The sequence below is a fragment of the Enhydra lutris genome, unplaced genomic scaffold (genome assembly GCF_002288905.1).
Source record: "Enhydra lutris kenyoni isolate GAN:26980312 unplaced genomic scaffold, ASM228890v2 scaffoldscaffold2, whole genome shotgun sequence".
Lineage (NCBI taxonomy): Eukaryota > Metazoa > Chordata > Mammalia > Carnivora > Mustelidae > Enhydra > Enhydra lutris.
Genome location: NW_019154086.1, coordinates 70,052,260 through 70,064,157, shown reverse-complemented (window position 1 = coordinate 70,064,157; position 11,898 = coordinate 70,052,260). Strand labels below are relative to the sequence as shown.

Sequence of the window (11,898 nt, the reverse complement as noted above, 5' to 3'; positions counted from 1 at the left end):
ATAGAAATCATGCAAAATTATTCTTACCATAAATTTTAGTACAACACTTCAGTTATATTCTAGAGAGAATATATATATATATATAAAAAACTGGGGCCCAGAAACACTCTACCTTTTCCAAGTGCATTCTTGCTTATGGACTGTGACTTAGAAATTCATCAGAAAAATCAGCATCTATAGTGAATCTGCTACAATAAAACTGCCATGGAATACTACAGATGATGGTCATCCTTCTTCAACTTCTTCATTTTAAAGATAAAAAAAAAAAGATTATAGAGAGTTTTAATTGTTCAGGGAGGCACAGCCTTAATCTTATGTAATAAACTTAATCTACAATCTACTCAGAAAAGCAGTTTCAATTTGGAAATTACTTTTGGTTTCCTAAAATCTATTAGATTTTCTTTGCTTTTGCTATTGTCATAAGGATTCTAAATGGATTTTTAAGAAGTATTTTTACATACTCTATTGATAAGCTTTAGTTTCATAATAAACTACTCTAAAAGTGAGTGGCTATTATCTTCCTTTGAAATAATATTTCAATTATTTTCAATATTTTCAATATTTCAATTATATTCAAGAATTTTACTTGGAAACTGTTTAAAGTGGAAAAAACAAACTCTGTCAAGGAAGATCAGGTGGAAAATGGGTTCCCAATAAAATGTTATTTTAGGGCAACAAAAGTCTAAAAGGCCACAAAAGAGAAATAACACCACTGCCTTTGAATAATGGCTAGTTACTTGCATTTTTTGGCATTGTCAATCACTGAATCTTGGTATTCCTCTAAATTACACACACAGCAAACACTACACAACAATTTTATCATAACATATCTGCTTTCTACACACATTGTAGGACAAACTACCACCAGGCACAAATCAATACAAATACATCAGGGGCTGAACAATCTCAGTAGTGGGTAACATATTTTGCAGAATTCTGCCAAACAAAGAAACTGAATAGGCTAGAGGAGAAGCAAACTAGAATGAGTTGAGGAATGAAATATTTTAAATATTAATAATTAATTCAGACATGGTACTTTCCTGGAAAAGAAAATTAACACTTGGTAACATGCTAATGAATTTTACCTCCAAAGAGATTAGTGAACTGGCAAAATAATCCAATAACAGGGGAAGGGTGTGAACAGGAGGTACTGAGAGCACCCAGCCTTGCAGATCCCAAAGTAGCTATGGCCTTCACTGGTCGCTCTGTTTGCTAGAGATCCAGAAAGATCTTGCAGAGTAACCACCTGCCTGCTGAACTTATACTCTAAGCAGCAAACTTTAAGAAGCCAAAGAGGAGTCTCCCATTGGCAAGGGGAGCAGCGAAGAGAAACATGTTCGATGTACACTTAAAAGACAGTAAAATGGGACACAACCCCCATTCAAATCCCAGAGATGTGCACAAATCTCCAAAAGTAGTTGTTAGATTTCAAAACTGGAAAGCCTCATTTTGCAAAAAACAAAATGCAGAAATTTCAGGAATAACTGGAAAAACAGAGAAATGTTTAGTGAAATCCAAGCACGTCAACTCAATCTCAGGGCTTGAAACACACCCTCTATTCATCCAGGCAACAATGCCTCTTATTTCTTGAAGCAGGGATAGGATTGGGAAAGGACATCAAATAGTTACAGAGCAATTTTTTTAAAGATTTTTAATTTATTTTTAAGTAATCTGTACAGCCAACATGAGGCTCAAACTCACAACCCCAAGATCAAGAGTCACATATTCTACCACCTGGGGCAGCCACGCACCCCTACAGAGCAACTTTTTAAACTTTCCTTTTGGACCAAGGTCTAAGCCTTTGAGGATTCAAGCAGCTCTGGAAGGCCTGTGAACAGCAGATTCCAAAGTTCCAGAAAGCTGTCCTTTCCTTCTCAGACACAATGTCAAATACATAAAATGTTCTGTCAAGTTACATTTTATATTCTGAAATAAGGAAGCACTCAAATATTCTTAAGGCATTTACTTATTAAAACATTCTCTGCCAAGATTTCACATTAGTTCAAATTCAGATCAGTCTTTACCTATCTGTAGTGAGCTCTCCACCTCAGTGGATAAAAACACCTTCCCCAGCAATCAGTGTTACCAGAGATCCCCCACCCGTGAGCCCCATGGGCAGCCTCTTTGTTCCCTGGGTGAACCAGTTTGCTCTTAATACTGCTCTGCTACAAAGCACCAAACTCAAACTCATTGGAAAAGGAGTAAAACTTCTGCACAGTGCACTTTAAGAAGAGGTACTTTTTTTTGCTTATGAGAAGAAACCTATGAGTCCTCCAAGAATAGTATAAGTGAGAGTTTTATACCTAAGTACATGATTTGGAGTGAAGAATTCACATGTTGCTCTGCTGGTCCACACTGGTGACCCTCTTCTTGTTCTTCCTGTGGGCCCCCTTCATCAGGTATCACAGAATCTCAGGCTCTGGCATGCATAATGTCCATAGTCCTCTCCACTACAGAGTTGTTTTTGCCCTTCTTCTCCTGGCAAATCAATTCGATGTTCCTCAGCTTTCCAAAGTGGAAATCTCTTTCTCCAAGTCCTCAACAGTAAGTTTCAATACATTGATCTGCTGCATCAATTCAGCCCCTTCATTATCCCCTAAGCCAAGATTCTTTCTCACCACCCTCCCCCACTAAGGCCAGCCTTAGGGGTTGCAGTGGATCTATGTATTGCAGTGGGCCTCTCTGAAGCTGCACTGCTGGAGCCAAGAGGTTGTTTTGATTTGTTCAGAGCCAGAGCAACAAGAGAGGGAGCAACTGACATTTCTTGACCTTCTCTGGCAGCTACAGGGTCATAGTCTTTTCCAACACAGTTTGCATTAGAAAACTTCTTGAACCACAGAACAAATTCAAAATTGTCCTGAAACTACCCTTCTACTAATTTGTCCACAGGAATTATTTAGTCAACACCCCTTCTCTTAAAATCTGCTTTTAGCATTTTGAAGTTCTGAATGTATTTGTGTTCTAGCTTAGCCTGGAATTTCATTGTCTTCAAGCCAATGGAGCCAGGGAGCATCGTGTCCATAAACTGACAGTAGACAGCCCCTGAACACAACTGTTCAGCCTTCATCAGATTCAACCACAAAGAGACTCATTGATCCAGGTCAGCAAGTCATGTCAACAGGTTATCACCGGTGACTGATCATGATTACACATGGATTCACTGCTGTCTTCGACTCCCAGCAAGACCACATCCACTGCCTGTGTCTGCTCCCATTCAGTCTTCCTCTGGTTTAAATTGCCGGATCCTGCCTACCAGCCCACAAGATGACATCACACGCCCTCCCGTTCACTGCCCATTGTACACAAACCTACCTAAAAGTGACTGGCTTTAAAGATCAAAGGTTTATTAGCTGATCATTCTGTGGGGTAGTGATTTGGCTTGGGCTCCGATGCTCTCAGCTGGGCTCACTCCTGTACCTGCAATCAGTTTCTAGAACAGTGGGGCACTGGTTCATTGTCCCTTGGGCACATCTCTTTTCTGTGGGGCCCCCTGTCTTCCAGTAGGCTAAAGGGCAAAAAAGGAAAAGTAATTAGTGGAGTCTGGAGTTACTGAATACAGCTAACTGTGTAATCTTAGTAGGATGTGTGTAGCCTTAGTAGGATGTAATAACTGCGATAAAGACTGAATTGTGGGATATATTATTCTCTTAACCTCAAACTTCATCCCAGTGCCTGATAGCCAAAACTAACAGGGGTCAAAGGGCAAGAATGCCCATGTAATGTCAGCCTCCCAGGAATGAAGAACAGGGCAAAGAAAGGTCATCTTTCTAGAATATGACAAACAGAGTAAACATAGAATTTATAAGCTTATTTTATTTATATTTTTATATTTATATTATTTATAATTATATATATTTTATACATAATATATTCATATTATTTTTGTATTTTTATATTTTTATTTTTATATCTTTATATTTTTATATTATTTTTATTTTATAAGCTTATTATTTTAATGATTATTACAGAGATGAAAATTTGAATCTTGACTCATTCTGGTTTAAGTTAACCACAATTTTTGTGCTTTATTCCAGACAAAACAAGAAACTTCAGGCACTTTAACTCTTTGCCTTTCCCAATTTCTATGCATTGTTCTTATGCATTTTAATTGTGTATTTAAACTTATCAACACTTTATCATTGTCATGTTTTGATAGAAGCTGTATTTATTTGGATTCACCAATATATTTAGCCTTAATTTCTGCCTGTATCTCCAAGCTTCTATATCCTCACTGTTTAAAGAGCAATATTTAGTGTTTTCTTTAGCTCAGTTCTACTATGATAAATTATGTCAAGTTCTGTAAATGCCTTCTTTTATTTTCATTCTGAAATATTTTTTCTAGCTTTAAACTCCTAGATTGACATTTTATTTCAGCACATTAAAAATATAATTTGTCTTCTAGCTTTTATCATTGTTGTTGAGAAATTAGACTTATGTTCTATTGTTGTTCCTTTAAAACGTATGTTGTTGTTGTTGTTGTTTTTCTCTAGGAGCATGTTAAAATTTCTTTTGTCCTTGCTTTTCTGTAATTTTACTCTGTTGTGTTACTATATAGACAAATTGTTTAAAATTCTACTTTGGAGTCTATTTTAACATATGGCTATTGTCTATCAGTTTTGGAAATTTTCAGGCATTACCTCTTCATTTTGTCACCATGTTCTTTCTCTTCTCCTATAAAGACTCCATAAACATGTCCCATCACATCATATGTTCTCACCACACTCATGGGGAAGGAATCATATAATGTGACTCTGTGACTCTATAAACATGTCCTATCACATGTTCTCACCACACTCAAAGGAAGGAATCAATAATATGATGTGCCTGTATCAGAATGGGAATCTTGGAGGTCATCTTACAAGTCTAGCTATCACAGAGAATAATATTCCTGAGAGTTCTCGCAACATCATTACCTTCTACCCTGTAGTTTTAATAAGCTACTATTATGTTCAATACTAGTGACTTACCATCTGTATTTTTTTCTAAAAGAGAGAAGGATATTCTAATGGTAAAATTCCCTTTTAAAAAGAACTACCGATACTAAATCAGAACAAACATGGGGTAAGTTAATACACTTTTGTAAGAAATGTAAGAAACTATTTTGAATGACAGGAGAAATGGAGCTTCTTCCATGTCACTAAATAAATTACAATTTCAGAACTGATAAAATTTTAAGCTGTTATTTAGGTTCTGTATATTCAATATGTGGATAATACCGATCATTCTTATTTTCCCTATGCCTTACATTTGAGTATACTCAGTGTAGAAAAAGTATATCAGGGGGTGCCTGGGTGGCTCAGTTGGTTAAGCATCTGCCCTTCAGCTCAGGTCATGTTCCCAGGGTGGATTGAGTCTCCAACATGGGACTGAGTCCCACACTGGGGGTCCCTGCTCAATGGGGATGCTGCTCTCCTCTGCCTGCCACTCCCCCTGTTCATGTGTTCTCTACCTCTGTCTCTCTTTCTCTGACAAATAAATAAAATCTTAAAAAAAAAAAAGAGTATATCAGAGAGAAAGGAAGGGTGGAAGAGATATTGAAATATAGTGACTTGATAGAAGCTTGTGTTAGAGTACTCCTTAAGGAAAAATAGAAATTACAGAAAGAAATCAAATAATGTAAATATTTATCGGTTGCCTATTTGTCATAGTGTTTTTTTGCTGTTTACTTTTATAACTGACACAACTGTGACCATAAAATGGTCAACCAATATCACTCAGAACTTGTGCAACATCTTTAAATATTATTCCTTATCACCATCCATCAGAGCATCCATGAATCATCTGTATAGAATCAAGTTATCAAGTTATTTCTCTTTCTCACAAACAAAATAGACTATAATCTATCCTATAACCTCTACTCACTGAAACCACAAAGCAGTGATTATTCTCCCTGGTCTTGTACACAGAAGCCAACTCAATCTATTCATTAATTCCTGATCAGCAACAAATAATCACTAGTGCCATTTACAGCCATCTTTCTAAATGCTCTTTCATTTTTACTTTGGTTTTGACCCCCTTCTTTTTTTTTCTTTTTATTTTTTAAAGATTTTATTTATTTATTTGACAGAGAGAGATCACAAGTAGGCAGAGAGGCAGGCAGAGAGAGTGCTGAGCAGAGAGCCCGATGCAGGGCTCGATCCCAGGATGCCCAGATCATGACCTGAGCCAAGATCATGACCTGAGCTGAAGGCAGAGGCTTAACCCACTTAGCCACCCATGCGCCCTTGACCCCCTTCTAATTCAATCCAGTTTTACCTATCATCAACAAGCCTCTCTTTATTGTTCCCTGATTTTGTCTTCCTTTTCCTGTTGGATTTGCATACTAATTGCAGTTTCCCAGACTTGATTTTTTTATTTCTCAAGGCTTTTTTTCAGAGGTTTTCTCTTCTCATTCCTGGTGGCCACAAAACACACCCTCCCAATAAATACTAGTTTTAACTTTCTGTGGAACGATGCATTGTTTTAGGGAATAATTCTTTCATTAGCTCTGTTTGTACTGAGATAGTCCCATGACTTGGTATATTTTAGAAACTCTTAAAATTGATACAAAGCAATAAATGTAATTAGGGATTCATTAAACAATCTGTTTTCAGAAATTTTAGTTCATTTTTATTATTAAGATAATTTTAAATGAAATAGAATCACAGTGATTACCCAGCAAATAACAGCTCATCAATACAAATATGCTTATTACATGTATTATATGTTATAGATGTTTATATAAATATTCATGTATAATTTTAATTTTCTCATGTTTTTGTCTTTGTGTTTTTGTCTACCTAATAAAATGTTAACACACATCATATCATGTTGATATTTTTCTTGTTTTTTAAGCTATTAAGAATTCCCTTGGCCACTGTTAGGCAATATAACGATTGACTATTAAATAGGTAGTTGTTTTTTTTTTTTAAAGATTTTATTTATTTATTTGACAGAGATCACAAGCAGGCAGAGAAGCAGACAGAGAGAGAGAGGGTGAAGCAGGCTCCTCGCTGAGCAGAGAGCCCGATGTGGGGTCGATCCCAGGACCCTGAGATCATGACCCGAGCCGAAGGCAGAGGCTTTAACCCACTGAGCCACCCAGGTGCCCCTAAATAGGTGTTTAATTTGGGGTTCTAATAACAGGTTTAGATGTAAAATATCATATTATGAAGAGTTACAAGACAGAAAACAGGTATGGCATTCAGATTTTATAATAACCTCTCCTGAGGAAAAGTTCAGAAATTTTTTTTTTGTCTCTAAGATCTACTTTTATTTCAAGTATATAAAGCAGCTGTTATCTTTTCCATTTTATTACAGTATATAGAATACAGTACAAGAAAACAAGGATCTCGTTGGTTATATACATAGGACTTGAAGCTTATATGATAGAGACATTTAACATACACCCACATTTCAACTTAAATACCTCATTTCAAATCACCTTACCCATTTCAGGTTATGTGTTCTGATTCACAATTACCAATATGACTTCCTATATGAGCATTAAAGTTGACTTTTAACATAAATACCAATTCATGTGAGAATATTATATCACTTATTAGAAAGTAATCCATAATTCTTAGGTTTTCTATGTAACTAATTCATTTCAGAATATAGAACTAGGAAAATATTAATGTATTTCTGCATGAGTATAGAATAACAGTAAGAAGAGAAGGATTATCTTAGACTGTCATTATTTCTTTGAAATTAATGATTGATAGAAACTTCACATTGATAGAAACTTAAACATTTTACCATTTGCTGTCTTTATGCAGTAAAAGAAACAGTTTCTAAGAATTAGTTCCCCCAAATTAAAACATTATTACAACTTAGAGCATATTTTGTGGAAACATTACAATTTGAGGGCAAAAATGTCTGGGTTCTTGTCCTAATTCTATGTCTGCGATTTCAGTCACATCATTTTATGAACTTCAGTTCTTTCACATTTGTAAAATTATCTAATCATTTTTTACCTTACTAATTAACCTCATAAGTTTTGGGAATCAAGTGAAATAGTGCACATAAAATTACTTTTCATATAATAGAATTCTAATAAATTTAGATGTAACTATCATTAATACTATAAAATTATAATATACCACTTCTTAAGACAGGTTAGTAACCCCTAATTCAATATAGTTGTGAAAAATATCACCATTAATAACAATTAGTTTCTGCCTGTTGAAGGAATCTATTATACGACCAGTATCTACTGTTTCTTAGATCCTTTTAGTTATTATCTAAATCAATATTTAGATTTTTTTGGTAAAATATATATTTTATATTTTAAGAGGAAAGAAATTGAGACCTAGACAAGTAGTTTATTCAAAGAGCACAAATAATAACATCCAGAACATACATTTAATTCCCGTTTTTGAATTTGAATTCTTTGAGTTTGAAGTGAAAAGCCTTGAAAAACCTACTTCTGTCTCACTAACTTACTAACTGGAATGAAATAAATATGTCTCATGCAAACAACTGAAGGTAAATGTTAAAACTTTGAAATTCCATTATAAATCAGGCATCATTCATATTTTATGAAAGTCCATGTGTGTACATTCTATGTATACAAAGAACCCTCAACTCTGCAAAATATGTCCTATTCAACAAGGAATTGCCATTTTAAAAACAATGGTAATATATATAGCTGTCCAATTTTCCCACCACCATTTGTTGAAGAGATTGTCTTTTTTCCACTGGATATTTTTTTCCTGCTTTGTCGAAAATTATTTGACCATAGAGTTGAGGGTCCATATCTGGACTCTCTACTCTGTTCCATTAGTCTGTCTGTTTTTGTGTCAGTACCATGCTGTCTTAATGATCACAGCTTTGTAGTAAAGCTTGAAATCAGGTAAACGTGATGCCCCCAGCTTTGTTTTTCTTTTTCAAGATTTCCTTAGTTATGAGTAAGTTATGTAGTAAGAGAAATTAATAATAATTTGGGGTCTTTTCTGGTTCCATACAAATTTTAAGATTGTTTATTCCAGCACTTTGAAAAATGCTGGTGGAATTTTGATTGGGATGGCATTGAAAGTATAGATTGTGTTGGGAAGCATAGACATTTTATAAATGTTTATTCTTCTGATCCATGAGCATGGAATGCTTTTCCATCTTTTTGTGTCTTCTTCAATTTCATTCATGAGTGTTCTGTAGTTCCTTTTTTTTTTTTTAGTAGTGTAAATAGTTTATTTGCTCATATGTCATGAAAAGACCAGAAAAGTAACATGAATTGCTTTTTTATAAAACATTTCTAATATTGCTAAGAAGGCAAGCCCATTAATAAACAGAAAAGAACATGCCAACATTATTGTCTATTTGTTGATTAATAAATAGGCAATTATATGCTTTTTAGTATTAAGCTTTGGAAAGCAGCTGCCTGTCATAAAGGGCCAACTACTTGTGTTGTATCATGGTCAAATTGTTTTTTTCATCAAAATTAATGTTAACAGACAAAAATCTTGGCATGTTCTTTTTAAAGTACACATTTATGAAAATGTGCTAGCAGGTGGCAGTTTTAAAAGTAATTTTTTGTAAATAGGTATGCTAAAGTGAAATGTGGTAACTGATCCCTAAACTGTCCTTGTAGTTAAATATATATATTAAAAAAAAAACTATAAGTTAAAATAACATTCAGATTGTATAGCACAGGCTGATGCATTTTTAAACAATATTTACAATATTACCCAGAGGCTTAGGTGGGAATTAAAGTGTAAAAAACATAAAAAACTGCACCAATTTTATAGCAAAATATCTGTACATTTAAAAAGAGATCATATAACTACACATTATCCAAGGAAAATGGGACCTTCACCAAGGGGTTCACATAAGCACAACATAAAATAAGAAATTCAGTGGCTAAATACTATACAATAAACTTTACAATTAATATATTGATGTACCAAGAAGTAAGCCAGAAGCAGAGTGTATATTATGTAAAGTACAAATCAGCTTTAGTCCAGTTTTTGACTTTGGAATGGATCAAGTGCCCTGCCCGAGAGGAAGGAAAAATAACAGTGGCTTAGTTGGCCATTTAGTCCTATTATGTGTTAATTAAGATTAATCCAAATATGAATATTTCAAGTACAGATCCTTTACCTCTTTGGTTTGGTTTATTCCAAGGTATCTTATGGTTCTTGGTGTTATCATAAATGGAATCAATTCTCTAATTTCCCTTTCTATATTTTCGTTGTTATTGTATAAGAAGGCAACTGATTTCTGTGCATTGATTTTTTATCCTGCCACATTACTAAATTGCTGTATGAGTTCATCATCATTAGCCATTACGGAAATTCAAGTCAAAACCACATTGAGATACCACTGTACACCAGTTTGAATGGCCAAAATTAACAGGACAAGGAACAGCAAGTGTTGGAGAGGATGAGGAGAAAGGGGAACCCTCTTACACTGTTGGTGGGAATGGAAGTTTGTGCTGCCATTTTGGAAAACAGTGTGGTGATTCCTCAAAAAAAAAAAAAAAAAAAAAAAAAATACAGCTACCCGGTGACCCAACAATTGCACTACAGGGTATTTACTCCAAAGACACAAATGTAGTGAAAAGAAGGGCCATCTGTATCCCAATGTTCATAGCACCAATGGCCACAATCGCCAAACTGTGGAAAGAGCCAAGATGCTGGCACTTCAACAGACGAACAGATAAAGAAGATATGGTCAATATATACAATGATTATTACTAGACCTCAGAAAGGATGAATACCCAACTTTTGTATCAACATGGATGGGGCTGGAAGAGATTATGCTGAGTGAAATAAGCCAAGCAGAGAAAGTAAATTATCATATGGTTTCACTTACTTGTGGAGCATAAGGACTAACATGGAGGACATTACGAGAAGGAAAGGAAAGGTGAATTGGGGTAAATCGGAGGGGGAGATGAAGCATGAGAGACTGTGGACTCTGAGAAACAACCTGAGGGTTTTGGAGGGGAGGCGGCTGGGGGATGGGTGAACCAGGTGGTGGGTATTAAGGAGGACACGTATTACATGGAGCACTGAGTGTGGTGCATAAACAATGAAACTTGGAACACTGAAAAAATAAAATAAAATAAAAAAATAAAATTACCCCAACCATTACAATAAATAAATAAATAAATAAATAAATAAATAAATGGTACTGTTTCCCTGAACATACAATCAAAATGTATAAATTAGCTTGGGGAATGGCTACTTCAGGTCAAGAAATCCCACAAGCCTCAAGCTAATTAGTATTACTTGTTCCACTAAGTGGCACTGACAGGCACAATTTATTGGCTGCAAAAAGTAGAAAAAGAAAAAAAACTAGTAAAGGAAGAAAATAAGATAAGCTATCAATACCTACTAGCCTCAATGTCAATAGTTTTTAACCCAACTTCTAAAAGATGCATTTATAATAATTTAGTATATTTTGGGGCACCTGGGTGGCTCTGTGGGTTAACCCACTGCCTTCGGCTCAGGTCATGATCTCAGGGTCCTGTGAGCTAGCCCCACATAGGGCTCTCTGCTCAGCAGGGATCCTGCTTCCCTTTCTTTCTCTCTCTCTTCTGCCTGCCTCTCTGCCTACTTGTGATCTCTCTCTATCAAATAAATAAATAAAATCTTTAAAAAATATGTAGGATATTTTGATATATCTAATGAGCCCTATCTATTACAATAATGCTGGAAGTTTTTGTTTTGCTTTGTTTTTTGTTAAATCAAATAATGTATGCAAAGCATGTATTTAAATTCTCTCCTTACCAAAATCTAAATCTATGCTTCACATAAATTCAGAATCTCATTTTATCCTTGTATCAAACCCCATTTCTCCATCTCCATTTTTTAGTTGCCACATATGTGATCATCAAGGTGGACTGACCATGACCAGATTTATGGATGAATTCTTAGATGATTAAATGCAGGAAATACCTTGAAGAAATAATGAAACAGG

General features: G+C 35.0%; 1 pseudogene; it reads right to left on the bottom strand.

The window, feature by feature from the left end:
- Positions 1 to 2,262: 2,262 nt before the first annotated feature.
- LOC111146628 lies at positions 2,263 to 3,154 on the bottom strand (annotated as a pseudogene).
- Between the last annotated feature and the right edge of the window lie 8,744 nt (positions 3,155 to 11,898).